General features: G+C 40.5%; 1 pseudogene across 1 annotated transcript in view; it reads right to left on the bottom strand.

Annotated features, from left to right (window-relative positions):
* Window positions 1-23,790: 23,790 nt before the first annotated feature.
* Window positions 23,791-25,837, bottom strand: part of LOC308620767 (centrosomal protein of 78 kDa-like) — a 418,103-nt pseudogene continuing 416,056 nt past the window's right edge. The window contains exon 18 of the transcript in view: window positions 23,791-25,785. The product of the transcript in view is annotated as a centrosomal protein of 78 kDa-like (transcript). The remainder of the gene's footprint in view (window positions 25,786-25,837) is intronic.

Genomic DNA, 25,837 nt, shown 5'->3' with positions numbered 1-25,837 from the left:
GATGAGCCAATGTTCATACATTATTATTAACTAATATCCATAGTTTACATTACAGTTTACTCTGTTGTATATCCTATGGGTTTTGACGAATGTATGACAAGCATTGACCATTACAGTGTCATACAGAATAGCTTAAGTGCCCTCCGTTTTCCAGGATGTCCTATAGCTGAAATCATACAGCATGTATCCATTTCAGTTTGGCATCTTTCATTTAGCAATATGCGTTTAGGGTTCCTCCATGTCTCTTCCATTTAGTACTCTTACAGCTCAAGCTGCCATAACATAATACTATAGGCTTAGTGACTTTAACAACTCACAGTTCTAGAGGCTTGGAAGTCTAAGATCATGGTGCTGGCCAATTCAGTGCCTGGTGAGGGCTCTCTTGCTGGCTTGCAGACAACTGTCTTTTCACTGTGTCCTCACATGTTGGAGAGAGACAGAAAAAATTCTCTGGTTTCTTCTTATAGGGGCACTAATAGAGCCTAATCCTCATGACATCATTTAATCTAATTACCTGCCAAAGGCCCCATCTCCAAATACCATCACTTTCTTAGAGCTTGAATATATGAATTTTGGGGGAACAGAATTCAGTTGACAGTCTCATTCTTCTAACAGTATAAAATATGACTAATAAAGAAAGCTCATCATTAAATTATCTCTTTCCTAGCAATACATAGATATTTACGTGCTGTTTTAAACCATTTATATATTTTTTTACATCTTTATTGGAATATAATTGCTTTACAATGGTGTGTTAGTTTCTGATTTATAACAAAGCGAATCAGTCATACATACACACATGTTCCCATATCTCTTCCCTCTTGCATCTCCCTCCCTCCCCCCCTCCCTATCCCACCCCTCTAGGTGGTCACAGAGCACCGAGCTGATGTCTCTGTGCCACGTGGCTGCTTCCCACTAGCTATCTATTTTACGTTTGGTAGTGTATATATGTCCATGGCACTTTCTCGCTTTGTCACAGCTTCCCCTTCCCCTTCCCCATATCCTCAAGTCCATTCTCGAGTAGGTCTGTGTCTTTATTCCTGTCTTACCCCTAGGTTCTTCATGACATTTTTTTTTACATATTAATTGGAGTATAATTGCTTTACAATGGTGTGTTAGTTTCTGTTTTATAACAAAGTGAATCAGTTATACATAAACATATGTTCCCATATCTCTTCCCTCTTGCGTCTCCCTCCCTCCCACCCTCCCTATCCCACCCCTCCAGGTGGTCACAAAGCCCCGAGCTGATCTCCCTGTGCTATGCGGCTGCTTCCCACTAGCTAGCGACCTTATATTTGGTAGTGTATCACAGCTTACCCTTCCCCCTCCCCATATCCTCAAGTCCATTCTCTAGAAGGTCTGTGTCTTTTTTTTTTTTTTTTTTTTTGCGGTACGCGGGACTCTCACTGTTGTGGCCTCTCATGTTGCGGAGCACAGGCTCCGGACGCGCCGGCTCAGCCGCCATGGCTCACGGTCCCAGCCGCTCCGCGGCATGTGGGATCTTCCTAGACCTGGGCACGAACCCGTGTCCCCTGCATCGGCAGGCAGACTCTCAACCACTGCGCCACCAGGGAAGCCCCAGGTCTGTGTCTTTATTCCTGTCTTACCCCTAGGTTCTTCATCACATTTTTTTTCTTAAATTCTATATATATGTGTTAGCATACGGTATTTGTCTTTCTCTTTCTGACTTACTTCACTCTGTATGACAGACTCTAGGTCCATCCACCTCACTACAAATAACTCAATTTCATTTCTTTTTATGGCTGAGTAATATTCCATTGTATATATGTGCCACATCTTCTTTTTCCATTCATCTGATGATAGACACTTAGCTTGTTTCCATCTCCGGGCTCTTGTAAATAGAGCTGCAATGAACATTTTGGTACATCACTCTTTTTGAATTATGGTTTTCTCAGGGTATATACCCAGTAATGGGATTGCTGGGTCATATGGTAGTTCTATTTGTAGTTTTTTAAGGAACCTCCATATTGTTCTCCATAGTGGCTGTACCAATTCACATTCCCACCAGCAGTGCAAGAGTGTTCCCTTTTTTCCACACCCTCTCCAGCATTTATTGTTTCTAGATTTCTTAATGATGGCCATTCTGACTGGTGTGAGATGATATCTCATTGTAGTTTTGAGTTGCATTTCTCTAATGATTAATGATGTTGAGCATTCTTTCATGTGTTTGTTGGCAGTCTGTATATCTTCTGTGGAGAAATGTCTATTTAGGTCTTCTGCCCATTTTTGGATTGGGTTATTTGTTTTTTTGTTATTGAGCTGCATGAGCTGCTTATAAATTTTGGAGATTAATCCTTTGTCCGTTGCTTCATTTGCAAATATTTTCTCCCATTCTGTGGGTTGTCTTTTGGTCTTGTTTATGGTTTCCTTTGCTGTGCAAAAGCTTTGAAGTTTCATTAGGTCCCATTTGTTTATTTTTGTTTTGATTTCCATTTCTCTAGGAGGTGGGTCAAAAAGGATCTTGCTGTGATTTATGTCATGGAGTGTTCTGCCTATGTTTTCCTCTAAGAGTTTGATAGTTTCTGGCCTTACATTTAGATCTTTAATCCATTTTGAGCTTACTATTATGTATGGTGTTAGGGAGGGATCGAATCTCATACTTTTACATGTCCCTGTCCAGTTTTCCCAGCACCACTTATTGAAGAGGCTGTCCTTTCTCCACTGTACATTCCTGCCTCCTTTATCAAAGATAAGGTGACCATATGTGTGTGGGTTTATCTCTGGGCTTTCTATCCTGTTCCATTGATCTATCTTTCTGTTTTTCTGCCAGTACCATACTGTCTTGATTACTGTAGCTTTGTAGTATAGTCTGAAGTCAGGGAGCCTGATTCCTCCAGCTCCGTTTTATGTTCTCAAGATTGCCTTGGCTATTCGGGGTCTTTTGTGTTTCCATACAAATTGTGATATTTGTTGCTCTAGTTCTGTGAAAAATGCCAGTGGTAGTTTGATAGGGATTGCATTGAATCTGTAGATTGCTTTGGGTAGTAGAGTCATTTTCACAATGTTGATTCTTGCCATCCAAGAACATGGTATATCTCTCCATCTATTTGTATCATCTTTAATATCTTTCATCAGTGTCTTATAATTTTCTGCATACAGGTCTTTTGTCTCCTTAGGTAGGTTTATTCCTAGAAATTTTATTCTTTTTGTTGCAGTGGTAAATGGGAGTGTTTTCTTGATTTCACTTTCAGATTTTTCATCATTAGTGTATAGGAATGCCAGAGATTTCTGTGCATTAATTTTGTATCCTGCTACTTTACCAAATTCATTGATTAGCTCTAGTAGTTTTCTGGTAGCATCTTTAGGATTCTCTATGTATAGTATCATGTCATCTGCAAACAGTAACAGCTTTACTTCTTCTTTTCCGATTTGGATTCCTTTTATTTCCTTTTCTTCTCTGATTACTGTGGCTAAAACTTTCAAAACTATGTTGAATTAGATTGGTGAGAGTGGGCAACCTTGTTTTGTTCCTGATCTTATTGGAAATGCTTTCAGTTTTTCACCATTGAGGACAATGTTGGCTGTGGGTTTGTCATATATGGCCTTTATTATGTTAAGGAAAGTTCCCTCTATGCCTACTTTCTGCAGGGTTTTTATCATAAATGGTTGTTGAATTTTGTCAAAAGCTTTCTCTGCATCTATTGAGATGATCATATGGTTTTTCTCCTTCCATTTGTTAATATGGTATATCACGTTGACTGATTTGCGTATATTGAAGAATGCTTGCATTCCTGGAATAAACCCCACTTGATCATGGTGTATGATCCTTTTAATGTGCTGTTGGATTCTGTTTGCTAGTATTTTGTTGAGGATTTTTGCATCTATGTTCATCAGTGTTATTGGCCTGTAGTTTTCTTTCTTTGTGACATCCTTGTCTGGTTTTGGTATCAGGGTGATGGTGGCCTTGTAGAATGAGTTTGGGAGTGTTCCTCCTTCTGCTATATTTTGGAAGAGTTTGAGAAGGATAGGTGTTAGCTCTTCTCTAAATGTTTGATAGAATTCACCTGTGAAGCCATCTGGTCCTGGGTTTTTGTTTGTTGGAAGATTTTTAATCACAGTTTCAATTTCAGTGCTTGTGATTGGTCTGTTCATATTTTCTATTTCTTCCTGATTCAGTCTTGGCAGGTTGTGCATTTCTAAGAATTTGTCCATTTCTTCCAGGTTGTCCATTTTATTGGCATAGAGTTGCTTGTAGTAATCTCTCCTGATCTTTTGTATTTCTGCAGTGTCAGTGGTTACTTTTCCTTTTTCATTTCTAATTCTATTGATTTGAGTCTTCTCCCTTTTTTTCTTGATGAGTCTGGCTAATGGTTTATCAATTTTGTTTATCTTCTCAAAGAACCAGCTTTTAGTTTTATTGATCTTTGCTATCGTTTCCTTCATTTCTTTTTCATTTATTTCTGATCTGATTTTTATGATTTCTTTCCTTCTGCTAACTTTGGGGTTTTTTTGTTGTTGTTCTTCTTCTTTCTCTAATTGCTTTAGGTGCAAGTTTAGGTTGTTTATTCGACATGTTTCCTGTTTCTTAAGGTAGGATTGTATTGCTATAAACTTCCCTCTTAGAACTGCTTTTGCTGCCTCTCCTAGGTTTTGGGTTGTGGTGTCTCCATTGTCATTTGTTTCTAGGTATTTTTTGATTTCCTCTTTGATTTCTTCAATGATCACTTCATTATTAAGTAGTGTATTGTTTAGCCTCCATGTGTTTGTATTTTTTACAGATCTTTTCCTGTAATTGATATCTAGTCTCATAGCGTTGTGGTCAGAAAAGATACTTGATACAATTTCAATTTTCTTAAATTTACCAAGGCTTGATTTGTGACCCAAGATATGATCTATCCTGCAGAATGTTCCATGAGCACTTGAGAAAAATGTGTGTTCTGTTGTTTTTGGATGGAATGTCCTATAAATATCAATTAAGTCCATCTTGTTTAATGTATCATTTAAAGCTTGTGTTTCCTTATTTATTTTCATTTTGGATGATCTGTCCATTAGTGAAAGTGGGGTGTTAAAGTTCCCTACTATGAATGTGCTACTGTTGATTTCCCCTTTTATGGCTGTTAGTATTTGCCTTATGTATTGAGGTGCTCCTATGTTGGGTGCCTAAATATTTACAATTGTTATATCTCCTTCTTGGATCGATCCCTTGATCATTAGGTAGTGTCCTTCTTTGTGTCTTCTAATAGTCTTTATTTTAAAGTCTATTTTGACTGATATGAGAACTGCTACTCCAGCTTTCTTTTGATTTCGATTTGCATGGAATATCTTTTTCCATCCCCTTTCAGTCTGTATGTGTCTCTAGGTCTGAAGTGGGTCTCTTGTAGACATCATATATATGGGTCTTGTTTTTGTATCCATTCAGCCAATCTGTGTCTTTTGGTGGGAGCATTTAGTCCATTTACATTTAAGGTAATTATCGATATGTGTGTTCCTATTCCCATTTTCTTAATTGTTTTGGGTTCGTTATTGTAGTTCTTTTCCTTCTCTTGTGTTTCTTGCCTAGAGAAATTCCTTTAGCATTTGTTGTAAAGCTGGTTTGGTGGTGCTGAACCCTCTCAGCTTTTGCTTGTCTGTAAAGGTTTTAATTTCTCCATCAAATCTGAATGAGCTCCTTGCTGGGTAGAGTAATCTTGGTTGTAGGTTTTTCTCCTTCATCATTTTAAATATGTCCTGCCAGTCCCCTCTTGCTTGCAGAGTTTCTGCTGAGAGATCAGCTGTTAACGTTATGGGGATTCCCTTGTGTGTTATTTGTTGTTTTTCCCTTGCTGCTTTTAATAGGTTTTCTTTGTATTTAATTTTTGACAGTTTGATTAATATGTGTCTTGACGTGTTTCTCCTTGGATTTTTCCTGTATGGGACGCTCTGTGCTTCCTGGACTTGATTAACTATTTCCTTTCCCATATTAGGGAAGTTTTCAACTATAATCTCTTCAAATACTTTCTCAGTCCCTTTCTTTTTCTCTTCTTCTTCTGGAACCCCTATAATTCGAATGTTGGTGCGTTTAGTGTTGTCCCAGGGGTCTCTGAGACTGTCCTCAGTTCTTTTCATTCTTTTTTCTTTCTTCTGCTCTGCAGTCGTTATTTCCACTATTTTATCTTCCAGGTCACTTATCCGTTCTTCTGCCTCAGTTATTCTGCTATTGATCCAATCTAGAGTATTTTTCATTTCACTTATTGTGTTGTTCAAAAAGAGGAAAAGAGGAGAAAATCATAAATCTTGCTCTCAAAGTCCACCTCCTCAAGTTGGGATGATTCCTTGTCTATTCATGTATTCCACAGATGCAGGATACAAGTTGATTGTGGAGCTTTAATCCGCTGCTTCTGAGGCTGCTGGGAGGGATTTTCCTTTCTCTTCTTTCTTCGCACAGCTCCCGGGGCTCAGCTTTGGATTTGGCCCCGCCTCTGCATGTAGGTCGCCGGAGGGCATCTGTTCTTCGCTCAGACAGGATGGGGTTAAAGGAACAGCTGCTTCGGGGACTCTGACTCACTCAGGCCTGGGGGAGGGAGGGGTACGGAGTGCGGGGCGAGGCTGCGGCGGCAGAGGCCGGCGTGATGTTGCACCAGCCCGAGGTGTCCCGTGCACTCTCCCGGGGAAGCTGTCCCTGGATCCCGGGACCCCGGCAGTGGCGGGCTGCACAGCCTCCCCGGAAAGGGAGTGTGGACAGTGACCTGCGCTCGCACACAGGCCTCTTGGCGGTGGCAGCAGCAGCCCCAGCATCCCACGCCCGCCTCTGGGGTCCGCGCTTTTAGCCGCGGCTCGCGCCCGTCTCTGGAGCTCCTTTAAGCAGCGCTCTTAATCCCCTCTCCTCGCGCACCAGGAAACAAAGAGGGAAGAAAAAGTCTCTTGCCTCTTCGGCAGGTCCAGACTTTTTCCCGGACTCCCTCCCGGCCAGCCGTGGTGCACTTACCCCTTCAGGCTGTGTTCAGGCTGCCAACCCCAGTCCTCTCCCTGTGCTCCCGACAGAAACCTGAAACCCGAGCCTCAGCTCACAGCCCCGCCCGCGCCGGTGGCCGAGCAGACAAGCCTCCGGCTGGTGAGTGCCGGTCGGCACCCATCCTCTGTGCGGGAATCTCTCCGCTTTGCCCTCCGCACCCCTGTTGCTGTGCTCTCCTCCGCTACTCCCAAGCTTTCCCCCTCTGCCACCTGCAGTCTCTGCCCTTGAAGGGGCTTCCTAGTGTGTGGAAACCTTTCCTGCCTCACAGCTCCCTCCCACTGGTGCAGGTCCCGTCCCTATCCTTTTGTGTCTGTTTATTCTTTTTTCTTTTGCCCTACCCAGAGTGCATGGGGAGTTTCTTGCCTTTTGGGGGGTCTGAGGTCTTCTGCCAGCGTTCAGAATGTGGTCTGTAGGAGCTGTTCCACGTGTAGATGTATTTCTGGTGTATCTGGGGAGGAAGGTGATCTCCGTGTCTTACTCTTCCGCCATCTTCCCCCAGGCCCCTAAGGAGTTTTATTAGCAACTAATCAAGATGTTTTTTCACAAGGCTCCCGATTAGCTGTTGGTATACTAAGAGTGAATCAGAGTTAGCGTAGTTTCTGATTTCTTTACATTGTCTATGTGGATGATCATATTTTTACTGCTGGGGGTGGCGGTGGTGGGGAGTGAGGGAATGTTGCTTTCCTGCTCCTGATGTTTCTGTCCTGTCAAGAGAGCTCGTAGGGTCCTATCAGCGCTGCTTCTTTACTGACTCTGCCCCAGGGTGATCAAGTGACTTATATAGAAAGCTTGAAAAGAATGAAGTGAGCATGCTTGCCTTGACTAATTCTGTTCTCTCCCTTGAGAGTGTGAGTGTCTTCTGTTTCTCTCATTCTGTGTATTACTAGTTAGTAAATCTGCCCAATTCTGCGGTTCAGTTATGTGATCATTTCATTCAAACTGGATTCTCAAGCCAGGGTTATCAAGAGTAACAGGAATATTCGGCCCTCCATCTTTTCTCTTTTATCTTATTTCGTAATTTATTCCAAACCAAATGGAATTAAGGCATTGTACTTGCTGAAAGGTAATTAGAAGTTCCTGACACTTGGTGCGTTACCTGGGAACACTGAGAAATAAAAAGAAAGGAGCAGACATTTTGGAGAGGAAAATGTCCATGTGGAAAATCTTTTGTTACTGCCAAGGAAGGTAGTCTACTGCCTTGGTCTTTAATGTATGGTGGGATGTTGAAACCTTTGACTGTTTGAAAATATTTAGGTTTGTGCAGTAAACTGCTGAAGCTTAGAAAACGTTTAATGCATGCTGTATAAATGTGCCGTGCTTGCTGGGAGACTAATAAAGGCGCAGTGGTTGAGAGTCCGCCTGCCAATGCAGGGGACGCGGGTTCGTGCCCCGGTCCGGGAAGATCCCACATGCCGCGGAGCGGCTGGGCCCGTGAGCCATGGCTGCTGAGCTTGCGCGTCCGGAGCCTGTGCTCCGCAACGGGAGAGGCACAGCAGTGAGAGGCCCGCGTACCGCAAAAAAAAATAAAATAAAATAAAAAATAAAGTTGGAGGCTGAACACAATAGAAATTTACGATCTCACAGTTGTAGAGGCCAGAAGTGTGCTGTCAAGGTGTCAGCAAGGCTGCTCTCCCTACTGATGCTCTAGGGGAGATTCTATCCCTTGCCTCTTTCAGCTTCTGGTGGTTGCCAGCTTCCTTGGCTTGAGGCCACGTCACTCAGTTTTGGTCTGTGTCTTCACATCACCCCCTTTCTGTGTCTGTATCTTCTCTTTTGTGTGTCTCAAATATCCCTCTGCCCTTCTTGTATATTAAGGACAATTGTCATTCTATTTAGGACCCATCCAGCTAATATAGGATGGAAATCCCATCTCAAGATCCTTAATGACGTTTGCAAAAACCTTTTTTTTTCAAATGAGGTAACAGTCAAGGCTTAGGACATGGATATATCCTTTTGGGGGCCACCATCCAACCCACTACACCAGCCATAAGATACTTTGATTTTGGCTGATGGCTGCAGCTTATGGTGTGGGAGAGTGGCTGTTTCTTTCGAGCCACTTAAGTAAAGGTCTGATATAAAGAAAAGGGGCATTAGGGAGTTGCAGGTGACTGAGCAATACCTGGAGCGGAATGAATAAGGCACCTGGAGGGTCTTTAGTATACAGAGACTTTTACCTGGCACTTGACTTGAGAGTGTGCAGGAGTTTACAGGGCAGGAAAGTCTCAGGCAGCCGTCCACCTTGCCTTACTCTTCAGGTACAGTTTTTCCCAAGCAGGCTTGACTGAGACAAAGACTCAATTATAAGGAAAACATGTTTTATAGAACTTGTCGGCACTGACACATATGGTCTACCGTAGGCTCAAGTGACGCCCTTCACATGTGGACCCAAGCTGACACTGGATTTGTCAATTATATTGGAGAAAGAAATGTTGTCCTAAAGGCAGCCGCCTTTGGTCTATGTAGTTCCATAGCAGGAGGCAGTGAAAATGGCCATGGCGGCATAGGACTGTCAAATCTACGCCTCAGACCTGGAGGTGTAATGTCACTCGACAGAACCCATAAACAGTTCAGTACTGCAGTGTAAACAACAAGGTCATCAAAGAGGAAGGATAACGCAAGAGTCCATGTGTGACAGATGCTCAGGGCTGTGCACTGCACATGGCAAATTCATAGTGACAAATCAATGTCAAGCTAAAAGTTTCCTCCTGGTTCGAAGTTCGCAGGTCAGAAATTTCAGTTAAATGGCATAGACTAATGGACATTCTAGTGAGGCTAAAACCAAAGAGACTTTCTCTTTCTCTCAAATGCCATTGAGTTTCCGCTATGTTCTTTGATCAAAGTCTTTACTGGATTCCGGGAACAAAAATGTGCCTAGTTTCACTCTTCTAAGAGTGGGGGATTGGCTTGCTTTTGAGATTGTTTTTAAATGTTGGGGATAGTGCTGTAAAATCAAATTGTATCTTAGTAACTCTTTAGACTCTTTAAAAGCATGGTTCATGAGAGGGTTGATAAACTGATAAAACAGCCAAGGCCCTGAGAGACCCACACCCGTGTCAGTGACAGAAGTCCAAGCTACAGATACTGAAGGAGCCCTCAGTCCCATTCAGGCAATGAAAGCCCTGTCACTGAGAATGAACCAAATGTACATTTGGGAGGGTTGTTTATGGACATTTAGGACTTTGGATTTTTAACCCACAGTAACAAGGAAACTTGATTTCAAAATTGGGATTTAATACTTTGGAACCTTAATTCATAAGAGCGTGTCATGTGTGCCCTTTTAATTTGTCTGTGAAGAATTTGATACTGGCAAAGGTGTACTTACAAATTTGCAACATTTCTATGATTTCTGAATTGTATTACTGGATGCTTTTCTGTATTTAATCTTAGTTTGTCATTTGACCTCATCAAATGTCTATGGTTAGCTATGTTGTGGATGGCTGGTAGAACAAAAAGTTGTTTCTGATCATTGGATATGAGTAGCCTTGGAGTTCATTTGAATTAATGCAATTTCTCACCCATATCAGAGACTTCTGGGATGAAACTCTAAGGCATCCACCAGCAGTTCCTGGAGGCCACTCAAACGAGTAGCCCCATAAAAGTGTGAGCAGGGCTGTCCTGATAAAGGTCTATTCTTTCCTGAAGGGAGAGCCATATTCCATTAATTATAGGCTTAAAAGCATCGTTGAGTGGGTTAAGAGATTGAAAACACCAGGGGAGCATTAGTGACAGTTTCCCTTCTCATTCTTACGGGTACCAGCATGTGAAGGGAATTTGATTAGTGTAACTTTTAACCTCCCTGCTCTTATGTTCACTGACACTGGCTAGGTGAGGTGACCTACCTGACGGGCAAAGTTGGGAAGAATAACTGGCCATGCTTTGCTAAGCTCTTCTTTCCTTCATCTTGGGAGTGAGTCTGGTGATAGAGAGACAGAAGTTCTCTGCTCCACTGTGGACATGCCCCTCTCACCTGGCTTTGCCTGGAACCAACTTGCTCCAACAAAGTGGGTAAGTCTGGATAACTCTAGAATTCAGTTGACAGACTCACTTGGCTATGTCATGAAGCCCCATTTTCCAACATGGGCTCTAACGGTAACAAGTGACATAATGTGTGGGCTCCAGTGCAAAATGAAAATATAGTGCCTCTTGTTCAAACTGCAAAGAAAAAGTCTTGTTGAAAGTATTTGCACTGGGGTGCATAGTGTCCTCCCCAAATTCATGTTCACCTGGAACCTGTGAATGTGCCCAAGTAAATTCTTCTTTCAGATAGAATCGAGATAAGATGACATCATACTAGATTAGGATGAGTTCTAAATGGGTTCTGTGGGTTGTTCTCTCTTCTCTTTTTCATACATGTCATCTTTTTCAGCAGACTGTTTGGCTAATATTGGGAAGTAACACGAGTAAGAAAGGATATGATAAGATTCCTTGGACATTCTTGTTTCTTAAAAAACAACACTTTCTTTCTGTGTTAGAAGTAAGTTCAGATTCAAATGGAAAGCATGGCCTCCACATCTGTTAACACCTTCACTTAGTCTTGGATGTGACCAGTAGCACAGAATTCTGGTGGAACACAGCAAGACTCCAAATGGGTACCAAATAAGCATGTCATGGAAAGCACACCATAAGCAGGGTGAAAACTAGATGTGAATGGGGCAGCAGGAATGGTGGCAGACACACATATTGCACACGTCTCCTCTGCTCATGCGTATATTTTATTGTCCCATAAACTTTACTTACAGAACGTAAGTTCAAAGATAAAATCATTAAGAATATTAAGACAGCAATATCAGAGCATGAAACCAAGCAAGTGTGTGGGGCCCTTCTGAGCATGGTTCATCTGGGACTTGATAAACTGGTAAAAACAGCCAAGGCTGTGAGATACCCACACCATGTCAGTGACAGGAGCCCAAGCTACAGATATTGAAGGGGCCCTCAATACCACTCAGGCACTGAAAGCCCTGTCACTGAGAATGAACCAAAATATAAATTTAGGAGGATAATTTATGGAGACTTAGGACTGGATTTTTAACCCACAATAACAAGAAAACTTCATTTCAAAAGAAAGTGTGAGGTCTTCAAGTTTGCTTTCGTTATTGAGGGTCCTTTGTGGTTACATATCAATTTTGGAGTGGTTTCTTCTATTTCTGCAAAAACAGGGGATTTTGATAGGCATTGCATTAAATCTGTAGATAGCTTTGTGTAACATGGACATTTTAACAATAGTTCATGAACATGGGATGTTTTTCCATTTATTTATGTCTTCCTTAATTTCTCTCAATACTGCTGTAGTTTTCAGTGTACAAGTGTTTCATGTCTTTGGTTAAGCTTATTGCTAAGTATTTTATCCTTTTAGATGGTATTGTAAATGGAATTGTTCTCCTAATTTCTTTTTCAGATTGTTCATTGTTAATGTACAGAAATTCAAGTGATGTGTGTATGTTGATTTCATATTCTGCAAACAAACTTTGCTAAGTTTATTCTAATACATTTTTTGTTCTAATAATTTTTTGTGAAATATTTAGCACTTTCTACATCTTTTTCAATAGTTTCCCTTTCAGCCTAAATGTATCCTTAAATCTAGGGGCCATTTTGACCTCCATCTTAGGCTTTCATCTTATTTCTCAACTTATTCAGTCTTAGTTATTGAGTGTTCTCCTTATTGTTTGCCACTTTGGAGAATCCAACAAAATGTTCTACTCAAGGTGAGACGTCTTTTCTCTTCCGCCTCTGAACCTGAATATCACTTATTACTTACTTCATTCTCTTAGCACTTAGCATTCGAAGTTTAACGGGTGATCTTTCTTAAAGGAGGCCAATATGCTCACCGAATTCAAGACCTCTGGTGAGTTGTGTCAAGTGTATAGGAATCATATTAACTTGTTGGCTGTTAGCACCCCTGGAAACATTTCTAAAGTGGCCTTTGACATTGATATTCAGGTATATTGAGCACCACATTAAAGAGTTTAACAGAATAAGAGTAGGCTGGTCTTTCCTAAAGCAGAGTTTATTCAAGGGTGACCTTTTCGTAACCTGCATCAGGCTCATCCGCATTGAGTCATTGAGTGCCCTCAACCCCCCTAAACTGTAAACTTTTTTTTTCTTTTTCTTTTTTGTGGTACGCGGGCCTCTCACTGTTGTGGCCTCTCCTGTTGCGGAGCACAGGCTCCAGACGCGCAGCACAGGTTCCAGACATGCAGGCTCAGCGGCCATGGCTCGCGGGCCCAGCCGCTCCGCGGCATGTGGGATCCTCCCGGACCGGGGCACAAACCCGTGTCCCCTGCATCAGCAGGCGGACTCTCAACCACTGTGCCACCAGGGAAGCCCCTGTAAACTTCTTATACACAAGAATTATGTTTTATAGCTCTTGTTCCCCTTCCCTATACCTAAACATACCTGGAATAGAAGGTGCCTCTACGAACAGGTGTTGCTTTAGTTTAAACTACATTAAGTACATGTATATGTTCATTTCCCTCTGGGAAAGGAGGCTACTTTCCACAGGATTCAAATATCAAGCCTTTAAACTTCCTTGAACCCATAGATATATAAATAGTTGCATAACTATCCTCCCTCTATACAACTCTAAGATGATCATATCAAAGTATGGTCATTAATTGTTTTTAATTGCAAACAGATAATAAGCAAAGTGTAAGGAATTTCTTCCACCAAAGTAAAGGCCGAAGTTCAAAAAGTCAAATTAATATGGGATTTGTTACTATTCTAAATAGTAAAGAACACTGACAAGAAATAGCACAGTGCTGGTTGCTATTATCATCTTTTCATTTTCCATGACTGTTGTTTATATTATCTTCATGGGATTTCACTGAAATTATCAAGGTTTTTTAATAGTCACTAAAAAACAAAATGCCTTGAAATGCCAATACAAAGAAAAATGAGTCAGAACATGAAAAAGTGTTTTAGACAAGTTGACGACATATATTCTTTGCTCATTTCTCTTTTTGAGACAACTTCCATCTTCTTCACACCCACATGTACAATACACTGAATAAAATACAAGCCCATCACTCGATGGTGATAAGAAAAGGAAAGATAAGCCGGTTCCAGAAAATCCCTCTATTCCTAGTATCTTGTTGCATCTGGCAAAAAAGAGCATTTTGAAATATTCTCTAAAGTTTTGTATTTTATTTTATAATAATTTACTTATTTATCTCAATGTAAATATTTAAAACGCATGAGAAATATGTTAACATTCGGCATTTGACTATTCTTATCTACTTCCTTAATGTTTCCTTTGCCTCCTATGATGATCTTTTGGGATAGACAGCACATACCACTCTCATACTCCCCAGACTCTACAGCCCCATACACATGCAAAATAGCTTGTGTGGGGATGTGTTAACATACACTTGGTTGAGGCAGGAAGGCTGTAGAGTACATCGTTTTTACACCTCAACATTTTAAGAGTTTTTGGAAAGTAACCCTAGTTTGAGTGCAAGTTCCATCGATTTATCAAATGCATTTCAGGTATACCTAGGTATGTCCAGTCAAATGGTAAGGCTATATCACTGGGAGACTATTTACATGAGCAAGTGAAAAGAAATCAGTGAAAGAATATATTATAACCAAGAGTCAGATATAATAGATCAATCAAATAGGATGTAGATCCCAGGAACATATCCACACATATAAGGACAATTGATTTTTCAACAGAGGTGCAAAGCCAATTTTGAGGAGAAAGGATAGTCTTCTTGACAAATGGTGCTGGAAGCATGTAGTACATGGATATAGTGCCTAGGTAGCCGTATGCAAAAGTATGACCTTTGATCCCTACTTCACACCATCTAAAGAATTACCTAAATGTAGATCAAAACATAAATCTCTAAAACTTGGACACAATCTTTTTGACCTTGGGGTAAGCAAAGATTTCCTAGAGATGACACCAAAACTAAGATCCATAAAAGAAAAAAAGTAATAAATTGGGTTTCATCTTTGGAAGCCATTATTAATAAAAGAAAAGCCACAGGTTGGAAGAAAATATTTACAAATTATATACCTGAAAAGACTTGTGTCTCTAACACGTAGAGAACTCTCAAAACTCAGTAATAAGAAAAATATTTTTTAATTAACAATATGGGTAAGAATATTTAAAAAGAGATCCTGCCAAGGAGGTGTACGGACGCAAATAAGCACATGACGTTGCTCAATGTAATCCATTATTAGCTCTATGGAAATGAACGCCCCAGGAGATACCACTACACACCTACTGAATGGCTAAAATTAGAAAAGTCCAACCACACCAAGTACTGGTGAGGCAGTGTAGGAACTGCGCGGCTTTTACATGCTAGTGGGAGGGCAAGAGTGCAGTCACTTCAGTCCGCAGTTCGGCCGTTTCTTCATAAGTTGAACGTACACCTACCGTATGACCCAGCCTTTCTGCACCCGGATATTTACGCAAGAAAAAGGAAAGCATATGTGCACACAAAGACTTGTACATGGATCATCATAGCATCTTTATTTCTAATAGACAGAATTGAAACAACCTCGAGCACCCATCAACAAGAGGATGAATAAATATACTGTGGTATACCCATACAGTGAAACACTATTCAGCAAAACAAAGTGATAAACTATTGACACCCACCAAAATATGAATTACTCTCCAAATAATTACATTGAGTGAAAGACGCCAGATAAAAGAGTCCTCAGTGTGTGAATCCCTTTATCTAAATTTCTAGAAAAATGCAAACACGTCTCTAATGAAAGAAAGCATATGAGTGCTCACTTGGGGATGTGGAGGGCTGGAATGTGAGGGGAAAAAAGGGGCTTTATGAATGAGGCATAAACACTTGCAAGTGATGGATATGTTCCTTTTCTTGATTGTGTTGGCAGTTCCATGGGTATATGCATATTTCAGAATTTAAATTGTGTTTTTAAGTATGTGCAGTGTACTGTGTCCATTCTATTTAACAGAGCCTTTAAAAAAAGGCTAAGAACAGACGTTTGTCTCAACGAATAAATGTAACAAAGAACAGAAAAGTCAACTACAGTATGATCTCTGTCAGTTGAATTTTCCTGTAGTTTATTTCCTCAAAAAATATATCCCAGTTCTTAAAAGAGATGGGACTCTTAATAAGTGGTTAAAAAAACCCAGCAAAGCCATCAGCAGGGTGAGCTCCGGCTGCTTTTCAATTGTGAGACACTAGGTGCACAGTGCAGACATGCTAGGGTGTTTGTTCTTCCTGCCCAATATTTTAGAGAGGATATGAAACACCCCCGTTAAATGCCTGCAAGTGATGCCCAGAGTGGAGTTTGGAGAATGATGGCTGTGATCTTTAATATGGTTGTGCCTTTGTAAAGAATCTCACTCAGAATTTCCAGGGTAATTTTGGAGTCCATTTTTTTTGTGTTTTTTGGATGATATATATGTAACTCACCTGAAGAATATACCCACGTAGACTTGAAGTTAGGGACCAGCTGGTGTAAATCTGTGTGGTTATCTCCTGACCTAACCTTTTAGCTTCTTTTTGCTCCTTGATTGTAGTTAAGCTTCATCTTGCCTCAGGGACTTTGTATTCACTGTTCCCATGTTTTGGAAATATTATTTCCAGAAAAATTTTCCATAACTGATTCCTTTCTATTCTTTGGCACTCATCTCTTAAAGATATTTTTTCCTTGATTGTCCTACTAGCCTAACTCAGTCCCAATTTAACAGATTACCTTACTTCTTTCACAGAATAATAATCAAACCAAATATTATCTTTGGTGTCTCTTTGTATTTAGATGAACTTCTTCCCAAAGAACTCAAGCCCCCCAGTGACAGAGGTTGTTACCTTTCTTATCCCTTATTCTGGGTCTTAGAACTGTGTCTGGCATGTAGTAATCACTCGAGGTCTGTTGACTGTGTAAAGAATATGTGAGTAGATGAAGAGATTTGGAGTTATTTGAGGTCGCTCTTAATGATGGCTGGTGTTGGTGATTAAAGTTGTAGGTTTTAGAGTTGGAAGTGATCTTGCTGAGTCTCACAGTTAGGGCAAATCTCTCCCTACTGTAGCATCCCTGACAGATGATCAAGTCTGAGCTTGAATAACTGTATATGAAAGACCCTAACCAGGGCACCCTCCTAGCTCTGCCAGGTCAGATAGAATTTTGGACTATTCTCTTTCTCTCTCTTGTAGACAGCCACTGTCATTTGGTAAGCCATAAGCCTTCCTTTGCTTTGACTGTGGTTAGTGTGTTTGCTGGATTTCTAAAATATATTTTTAGTGTTTACTTGTTTAGATTGAAAAGATTGGGCTATATTTTTAAAAGTTTATCCCTCCATTTTGGAAGGCCTTTTAAGTTGAGATATTGCATGCAAGAGAGCTAAGGGAATTCTGGACTCCATATTTTCGTTTTTACCTTTTTTTTTTTTCCTCAGACTTTGAACTAACAATGGCTAAGAATGAGAGGCACTCAGACCCGAATATTTTTTCCCTTGTCAAGCACAGAGAATATGGGAAAGAATGAAATTGGGAAATTGTTTTGCTCCTCTTCCTTTCCTCCTTTTTGGTCAGTTACCTTAGTCGTCCACCTCACTTTGTATTTCTAGCCTGGCTTCAGAAGACCTGAATTTGATGAACTACACACTGATGGAGTAGTAGATTGCTAGAAGGAATGGCGGCTTCACAGAATTATTTTCAAGAAGGATGGTCCAGCCAATTTCCTCACTTCCACTGTGAAAGGAGTTCCCTATTCCTAAGAAAATGGACCTATGTCCGACTGACACAGAAGATGGAGATTTATCCCAGTGCATATATATATGTATATCTATTAAATTTATGTATATATATATAATGCCTAATGGAAACATCTCAGATGTTCTCTTTGGTATTTTTCTTTAATTTTACTTATAAAATTGTGACCATTTTTTAATTCAAAAGAGGAGAACCTTAAAAATTAATTAAGAAGACATCCTCAGTAGTCTAAGGTTCAGAGTGACTTGGCAGAGAAAATTGCTGAATGGTTAGATAATAGTGCTGGTATGCTTGGCTATTGTAACACTTTACATTTGAGTTTCTCTTCCTTGAAATTACAAGAACTATATGACTCAAGAGAAAGATTGATAATTAGGAATATTCTGCTTGCTTTATTTTATTTATTTTGTTGTTGTCGTTGTTGCGGTACGCGGGCCTCTCACTGCTGCGGCCTCTCCCGTTGCGGAGCACAGGCTCCGGACGTGCAGGCCCAGCGGCCATGGCTCACGGGCCCAGCCGCTCCGCGGCATGTGGGATCCTCCTGGGCACGAACCCGTCTCCCCTGCATCGGCAGGCAGACTCCCAACCACTGTGCCACCAGGGAAGCCCCTCTGCTTGCTTTTTATATAGCGTATTGAAGAACATTTTAATTATTTGGAGGTCATAGGAAGGAACCTTCATGATCTAAGTTTTGAACAAGTAGTGTTGCAACACAAAGCTATGACTTAAAAAGGAAATTTGAAATGACCTATTTCTTTTGGCATCTCAATCCAGATATCTGTCAGTAAAATGAGTCACTTTTCAGTCAAATGGGTGGTCAGCAATATAATTTTTTATTGGGAAGCTGAAAGACACCATTGCCAAGCAGAGCACCTGCAGTGTTCACATCTATATTTGAGCATCTTTCGTTTTACCAAGGGGTGCAAGTGAAGAGAAGGCAGGCAGAGAAATGGCACTTGAATAAAGTTTTTCAAGATGGATAGAACAGAGAGCATTCCCAGAGGCGGGTCAAGTCCAACCCAAGAACAACTCTCTCAGTGCTTTCACAACTAGGTAAAATACAAGACCAGTAGTAACTCAGCTCTCAAGTCAGTGCTGAAATCCAGCAGAAGGTTGTTAATATTGATACGGTTAACATACATCAAATAGGATTACTGAATTTTCTGAATCCAACTGAACTCCCAGGATTGTTTGGTTTCATAGGCTATTGGGCTCAAGACGCATTTGGTTTTAAATAATCCTTCCTAAAATGTTCAGCTTTCAGTCTAATATGATTGAAACCCAGCTTGAGTGTGTCTTATAATACACTGGACTGGAAAGACTATGGGCATTGAATTATTCAAAACATGGCAGGCGAAGGAGTGATATGTGGGGAGGATGTGATCATAGAAATGAGTGAGACTTGATATGTCTTGTTATCCCATTTGATTTACCTGTTAGAACTCTTCCAAATATTAGAGGAAAGAAATCAATATCAATTTTCACCTGTCACGTTCCACACTTCAATGATTAATGGATGTCAAATTTGACCACAGTTTTCTGTACCACCTGCTCTGAAATAATATTTCTGGGCCTTTATTAAAAATGTAAAATTTTCATTGAATTTCCAAATATGATTCTGCAGTGGCTAATTCAGCTTGTTTTATGAGTAAGCAAGTTCTGATGAGTAATACTAATTTAATAAGCCTGCATGTGAGGTTAAAGTGTCAACTATTCCTGCCGAAGGTGATGAGATATGACTGTGATGAGGTGGTAGGACACTCACCTTCCTGAACGAACCCTGCGAGCACACAGTTCTTGGGAGAAACCAGTACTGCATATAGTAGCAAATCTGATATCATTTTGCATGTCTCCTGTAGCAGTGGAATGCGCACACATACAAACATGATCATGGGTGAAAAAACACACATGCGCACCTTAGAGGCTTACATTAATTTCTGAATATAGTTCTCCGGAAAGAAAAAGCTTTACTGATGATTTGTATTTTTATAGTTTATTGTTTTATCCATACTAAAACACTTCATGAAATCACTTCCTGTTTTGTTGTCCATGGAATCCTTTCCATTTTGAGATGCTAAATATAAATCGAAATAATGATTATAGTCCTTGGCCATGAAAGACTAAGTTACAGAGAACCCGGTGACTGGAGGTCAGAGCTGCCACGGAATTATTCTCTGCTCCAGAGACCATCAGAATATCACTGTGTACCCACTTAAGGATAGAATGCTGCTATTGAGAAACGAGCTCTCTTTTATTTCTACTAAAAGGAGAGAACAGTAGGGGACCTTGGCTGCGCGAGTGTATGAGACTTTCTCTGTTTTGTACAATAAGCCAAAAACAATACATGAAATAGCCTCACGCCTTTTGTCTTTTGTACCCAGCTCCTTCCTGTATTGCTCCTGATCCATTACACTTAAATCAACAAGAGTTGCTTGAACATTTTGACAGTTATGTTCCCCATACCCTGAAGCATTTTTAAAGGGTTACTGAGATAAAGCTATTTCAAAAATACTCCCTCCAAATTTTTTCAGGGTGGCATCAATGAAAGTAACTTAGAGGAAAAAAACTTGAGTTCCTGGCCTACCACTCTAAGGCCAGGCAAGCATAAACCTTCATAGCAAAACCTAAGTTTGCTCCCAGTTGAGAATTTGGTTTCCACGGTCTTATATAAAAAGTATATGGAGACTTTAATTCCCTATAAGCCCTTTCCAAAGAGTGAATACAGTTCATCATTCGTAAGAGATGATGAAAGTTACAATTTTGTTGAATAGGTGGAATATATATTACATATAATATACATATTTATTTTTAATATATATATATATAATATATATAAAGTTACTATTCAGAGTCCTAAAACGTGGATTTTTCTTACTTACCAAGAATGAACAGTAACTTGATCTCTAAACAATAAAGCACCTGGTCATAACAGAATCATAACAAATATTTGATATCAGAATGAATTCACTGTTCAGGTGTAAAGAGGGAATAGCTTCAGTTTTCCTCTTTCGTGCACCCCATTATTGCATCCTGGACAGAGGGGATTTTCTTGATTTTAATCTAAAGGAGAAATGGTCACTTTTGTTGAGATGGAAATTGACCACCTCAGTAGGCAGAGGCACTGTTTTTATTTGGCTGAATTCATGTTTCTAGTGATAATTCAAGGTGTAATAGGGTTTTCTCAGCCACTCCAAAATCTGAAAATGATAAGCATCTCACCAGAGTTTCAGGATGGCCCATTACCTATTCTGTGGAAAGGATATTCAAAATACCATGCTTCATCAATGTCTTCTTTGACTTGTTAATGAATGGACAACTACTGAGTTAAGACAGTGTCTTATCCTTGCTTCAAAAAAATAAAAACAAAAAACCCCCACAAACACAAAAAAACTGTTAACAACGAAAACTTATTATGCCAGGCCTTAGTATGGCCTGACTTGGAAATTTAGTTTCAGAGGCTTTTGTGAATATACCAAGGAAAGAGGACCTAGGTGTATCTTATTCCCACAGGCCGCCAACAAATATTTGCTTAACGGACAAACAATTAATATATAGTATAGGAGAGAACCTGACAGATGCTTAACATTATTGAGTGATAGCAATGCCCAAACTCATCTGTGATCAAACACTATGAAAGTATCCTCCTAAGGATAAACTTATTACAAATAAGAAGTGAAAATTCAATTATGCAGATACTTTCAGTGTCAGCTCTGATATGCAAAAAGCATGGAAGTTGTCACTGTATCTTGTCCTTACAAGATAATGCTGTACAAAATGAAAATCAGTGACTTTTCTCAGACGTGATTAATAAAACATGTAACTATGAAAGAATTTTCAAACGGTAATTATGTATGTGTATATATGTGTCTCTGAAAAATCTGGTCAAAGAAAACTGAGGCTATCAGTATAAACTTCTTTAACTTCTATCTCTTCTTACCTTTATTTCCTCCCAAACTTACCAGTATCCATCCAGCTCGAAGGATACAAGTGATTTTTATATACTGTGCAAGGTGTTCTTCTTATTCATATGTCCGTGTTTCCCCAATTCTCTAAATTATTATCTACATCTTCAGGATCTCCTTTATTGGTTCCTTCATTTCAACATGTAAAATAGAAGTCCTTCTCATTCTAAAAAATTCTTTTTTGCTAATTATTTTCTCTTTTCATCCAAACTCCTTGAGAGCAGCCTATTCCCACTGTCCTCACTAGCCCCGCCTGGCCCCGACAGGCAGCCCTACGCCCTCAGTTTATTGCCATCTGGCTTTTTGTCCACCACTTCCCTGCACTGCTCTAAGGTCACTGGGGACCTAACTGCCCAAATCCAATGGACACTCACATTCTCTGAAGGACGACGCTGGCATCTCCTTCCTCCTTCTTGAAACTCTTATCACCTCTCTCCTTCCCAGAATTCTTTCTCTGCTTATCACTTAAACGTTGTCAGGACTCACAATTCTCTGAAATCTCATCCATTTTCATGATTTTAATGACTGCTGATATGTGCTGAGGACATTCAAATTTTTATCTTTCCATATCTTCACGTGCATGTCCAGTTATCTACCAGTTTGTCTTCTGAATTCTACAGGTGCTTCAAAATTCTACATGTCCAGAACTAAAGTCTTTTCCCCACTTCAGTTCTTTATCCCCTATTTCCAAACTCAATGATACCACCACCCAACCTTAGTCACACAGATGGGGGTTCAGCCTCCGCCTCCTACTTCTTCCTTACTTCCCAAGGTCAAGTCTTGCCGGTAATTTCCTAAATACAATTAGAACTTATTTCCTCCCTTCATCTATACCTTATTTCAGACCCCTTTCTTCTTGCTATTACCTGGTCTAGAAGTTACGAAATTGCTCTTCGGTGGAACCAGTTGTTAGACATTCTATTAAAAAAGGACTCTAGGGTCAAATAGCTTTGAGGATGGCTGTGTACCATACGCCTGCTGTGACGATCCAGAATGAACATTAGCCTACAGCAGCCCCGAGAAGCTGTACAGTAAAGGAACCTGCTTAACTTTCCTTAAGCCAGGTTCTCCCTTCTGCCGGCCTATAAACCTTTCAGTAGGGACAGGAGAGGAGGTGGCAGCGTGAAAATCCCAGTTGAAAATATAAAGCACTGCTCCTCAGAAGAGTGGGGCATAATTATCTCCAGGCTTCTTCAGATTCCTCATCCATACTGACGTCAGTGGTCTAAAATGCCACCCGAACTTGTCCTTTCCATTCTTAGCTATTTTCTGAGGAAACCAGCTCCACGCACATGGATGCTTAAGACCTGCTCTCCTCCTCCTCGCTGCCTCCTTTAGGGGCACTTGCCGCTGCCTGGGGACACTGCACTGATCCTCCAGAGCCTGTGCCTGTGGCTCTGTAACACACCCCTCGCACACTCACGGCTCTGGACTTCCGCTGTCCACTCTGCCTTGAGTATCCTTGCCTTTCACCGGCTGACTCACCAGTTTCTCACGAGTCCTTTAAGACTTAGCTTAGGGACTGCCCCTTTTGATGACTTTTCTTTGCCTCACGGCTCCCCCTCTTCTTCCACAAACCCTGACTAAACGCCCTGAATATGCCCGTCACAGCAGGTCACGTGCAGGATGAGACATCTGCTGTGCGTCTTCCCCTCTGACTCCACTGCTAAAGGGCCAACACTACATCTTGCTCATTGTTTCACTCCTCTAACACTCAACCCATGACTAATGAACTAACTAGTACTGTAGTAGCCCTCTTAGTAACAATCAGGCAGGACCTTCTACAAGAAATCTGACACTCCAGCTTTTCTCTGATCTCACCTTTCACTCTGATTGAACTAAAGACTTATCTGTACATGTTTTACCAGGGAGACATAATTTAATCCAGAGATGTGTCATCACATACTCTTACATACTCTGCCGTTTAAAAATTCTGCTCACAATGGGGGAAGGAGACAGGTGTGCTTTCTGACAGCCCCACTGTTTTTGCACTTCTAGTGGTCACTGGCTTCTCTCTGTGCCTTCCTTAAACCCTTCTTAACAAGGGAACAGGATAACAAAGTAATTAAGAGCCTGGTTACAGCCTATGTGTGAACAGAAACATAAACAGGGACATAGAGAATAGACTAGCGGTTGCCAAGGAGGAGGGGGTGGGAGAGGGTTGGATTGGGAGTTTGGGATTAGCAGATGCAAACTGGTGTATATACAGGATGGATAAACATAAAGGTCCTACATGGGACTTCCCTGGTGGCGCAGTGGTTAAGAATACGCCTGCCAATGCAGGGGACATGGGTTCAAGCCCTGGTCCGGGAAGATCCCACATGCCAGAGAGCAACTAAGCCGGATGTCACAACTACTGAAGTCCAGGCACCTAGAGCCCGTGCTCTGCAACAAGAGAAGCCACCACAATGAGAAGCATGTGCACCTCAACTAGAGGAAGCCCGAGTGCAGCAACAAAGGCCAAACACAGCCAAAAATAAATACATACATGCATTTATTTTTAAAAAGTGCATGTATTTAAAAAAAACCCAAAAAGTTCCTACTGTAGAGCACAGGGAACTATATCCTATATCCTGTGATAAACCGTAATGGAAAAGAATATGAAAAAGAATGTACATAAATGTGTAACTGAGTCACTTTCCTGTACAGCAGTAATTAACACAACACTGTAATTCAAGTGTATGTCAATAAAAAATAAAATTTAAAAAAATTGCCAGAAAAATAGTCACATAAGGGGAACTTCCCTGGTGGTCCAGTGGTTAAGACTTTGCCTTCCAATGGAGGGGGTGAGGGTTCAATCCCTGGTCGGGGAGCTAAGATCCCACATGCCTTGAGGCCAAAAAACCAAAATATAAAACAGAAGCAATACTGTAACAAATGCAATAAACACTTTAAAAATGGTTGACAGCATAAAAAATCTTTAAAGAAAAAATTCACATAAATCAGAAACAAATGAAAGATAATAAAGTCCATACATTAAAAAAAAAAAAAGCATGGGTTCGGGTCACATTGCAACTTCCCACTTACTTATAGCTGTGTAATTCTGGGCAACTCACATAATGTCTCCTCAGACTGTTCATCTATAAAATGGGGATGGTAAGAGTTCCCTACCTCAGAGCGTTGCTGTAATCCATAAACACGGTTAAGTGCCTTGGTAAATGTTTGAGGCTCTCTGGTTATTATGAATTAAAATATGTCAATGGCTTCTGGCCGTGTGATTTATAATAGTTTGATGTTTAACCAAATGGTAAAACTATTCCATTTATTATTCCCATCTCTTTTTAACCCTTAGCCTGCTTTGTTGTTTATGTTTTCTGCCACCACAGAGTGCTAGTTCCAGGAGAGTAAAGGCTTTATTTTGTTCACTGCTGAAAGCAACAGCACCCAGAAAAGTACTGTACATATGAAGCCCTCAGTAAACACTAGCTGAATGAATGGTGCAAAGTGTTACAAGGAAAAGTACACCCAAACTTTCATTATAATAAAAAAGTATAGATAAAAAAATCTTTCTCTAATGGCTTCCAGTCAAGTAACTGAAAACACCATATGCTATAATAATAACATAAGTAATTTATGAAAATTTGAAGGCAAAAACATAATTTTAAAAGATTTAGACCTACGTTAGGTGTGATAGAGTATGGATGCTTTCTTGAAATTCACAATCAGATCCAAGAGTATCACTTTCAGACTGTTCTAGTAGACTGAGTTTACTTTTAGTTGTCTTTGATGACACAGTCACTATTCTACTCTCTTTCTTAACAGAAATGTGTTTTCTCGAAGACTCACTTTTAATTGGTTTATTAACCAAAGAATTATTTTGCCCAATTCCTTTGCTTTTCTGCTTTACAGGTGAGTCAGAGCAGGAATGCAGGTCCTTCCCAGGTTGTTTCTTAGCAGAGTATTTTTTGGTCTATTCACCTGCTTTGCTCATTTTCTCTGAAGAAGACCTGCTATTTCTAGATAATTCCTCTTCTTTTCTTTGACTTCCAGTTCCAGAAATGACGTCTGCTGAAGGAGAATATGTTCTAGCAATGAAATCTTCAAAAGACTCCTGCCGCTGCTCTGTGACTGGGACCCCCAGGTTGTCTTTGGAAGTTTCTAAGGCCTCCTGAGTAGACGCTGGGACACGGAAGGAGTCGAGAGGCAAAGGAATCCTAGCATCACCTGTAATTTTCGGAAAGTGGAGGGGAAGACAAAAGACAAGACAAAAATTCAGTGATGAACAAAGCCAA

Source organism: Mesoplodon bidens (genome assembly GCF_964165515.1).
Source record: "Mesoplodon bidens genome assembly, chromosome: 7".
Lineage (NCBI taxonomy): Eukaryota > Metazoa > Chordata > Mammalia > Artiodactyla > Ziphiidae > Mesoplodon > Mesoplodon bidens.
The sequence above is the reverse complement of the archived record's forward strand: the minus strand, read 5'-3'. Positions and strand labels throughout refer to the sequence as shown.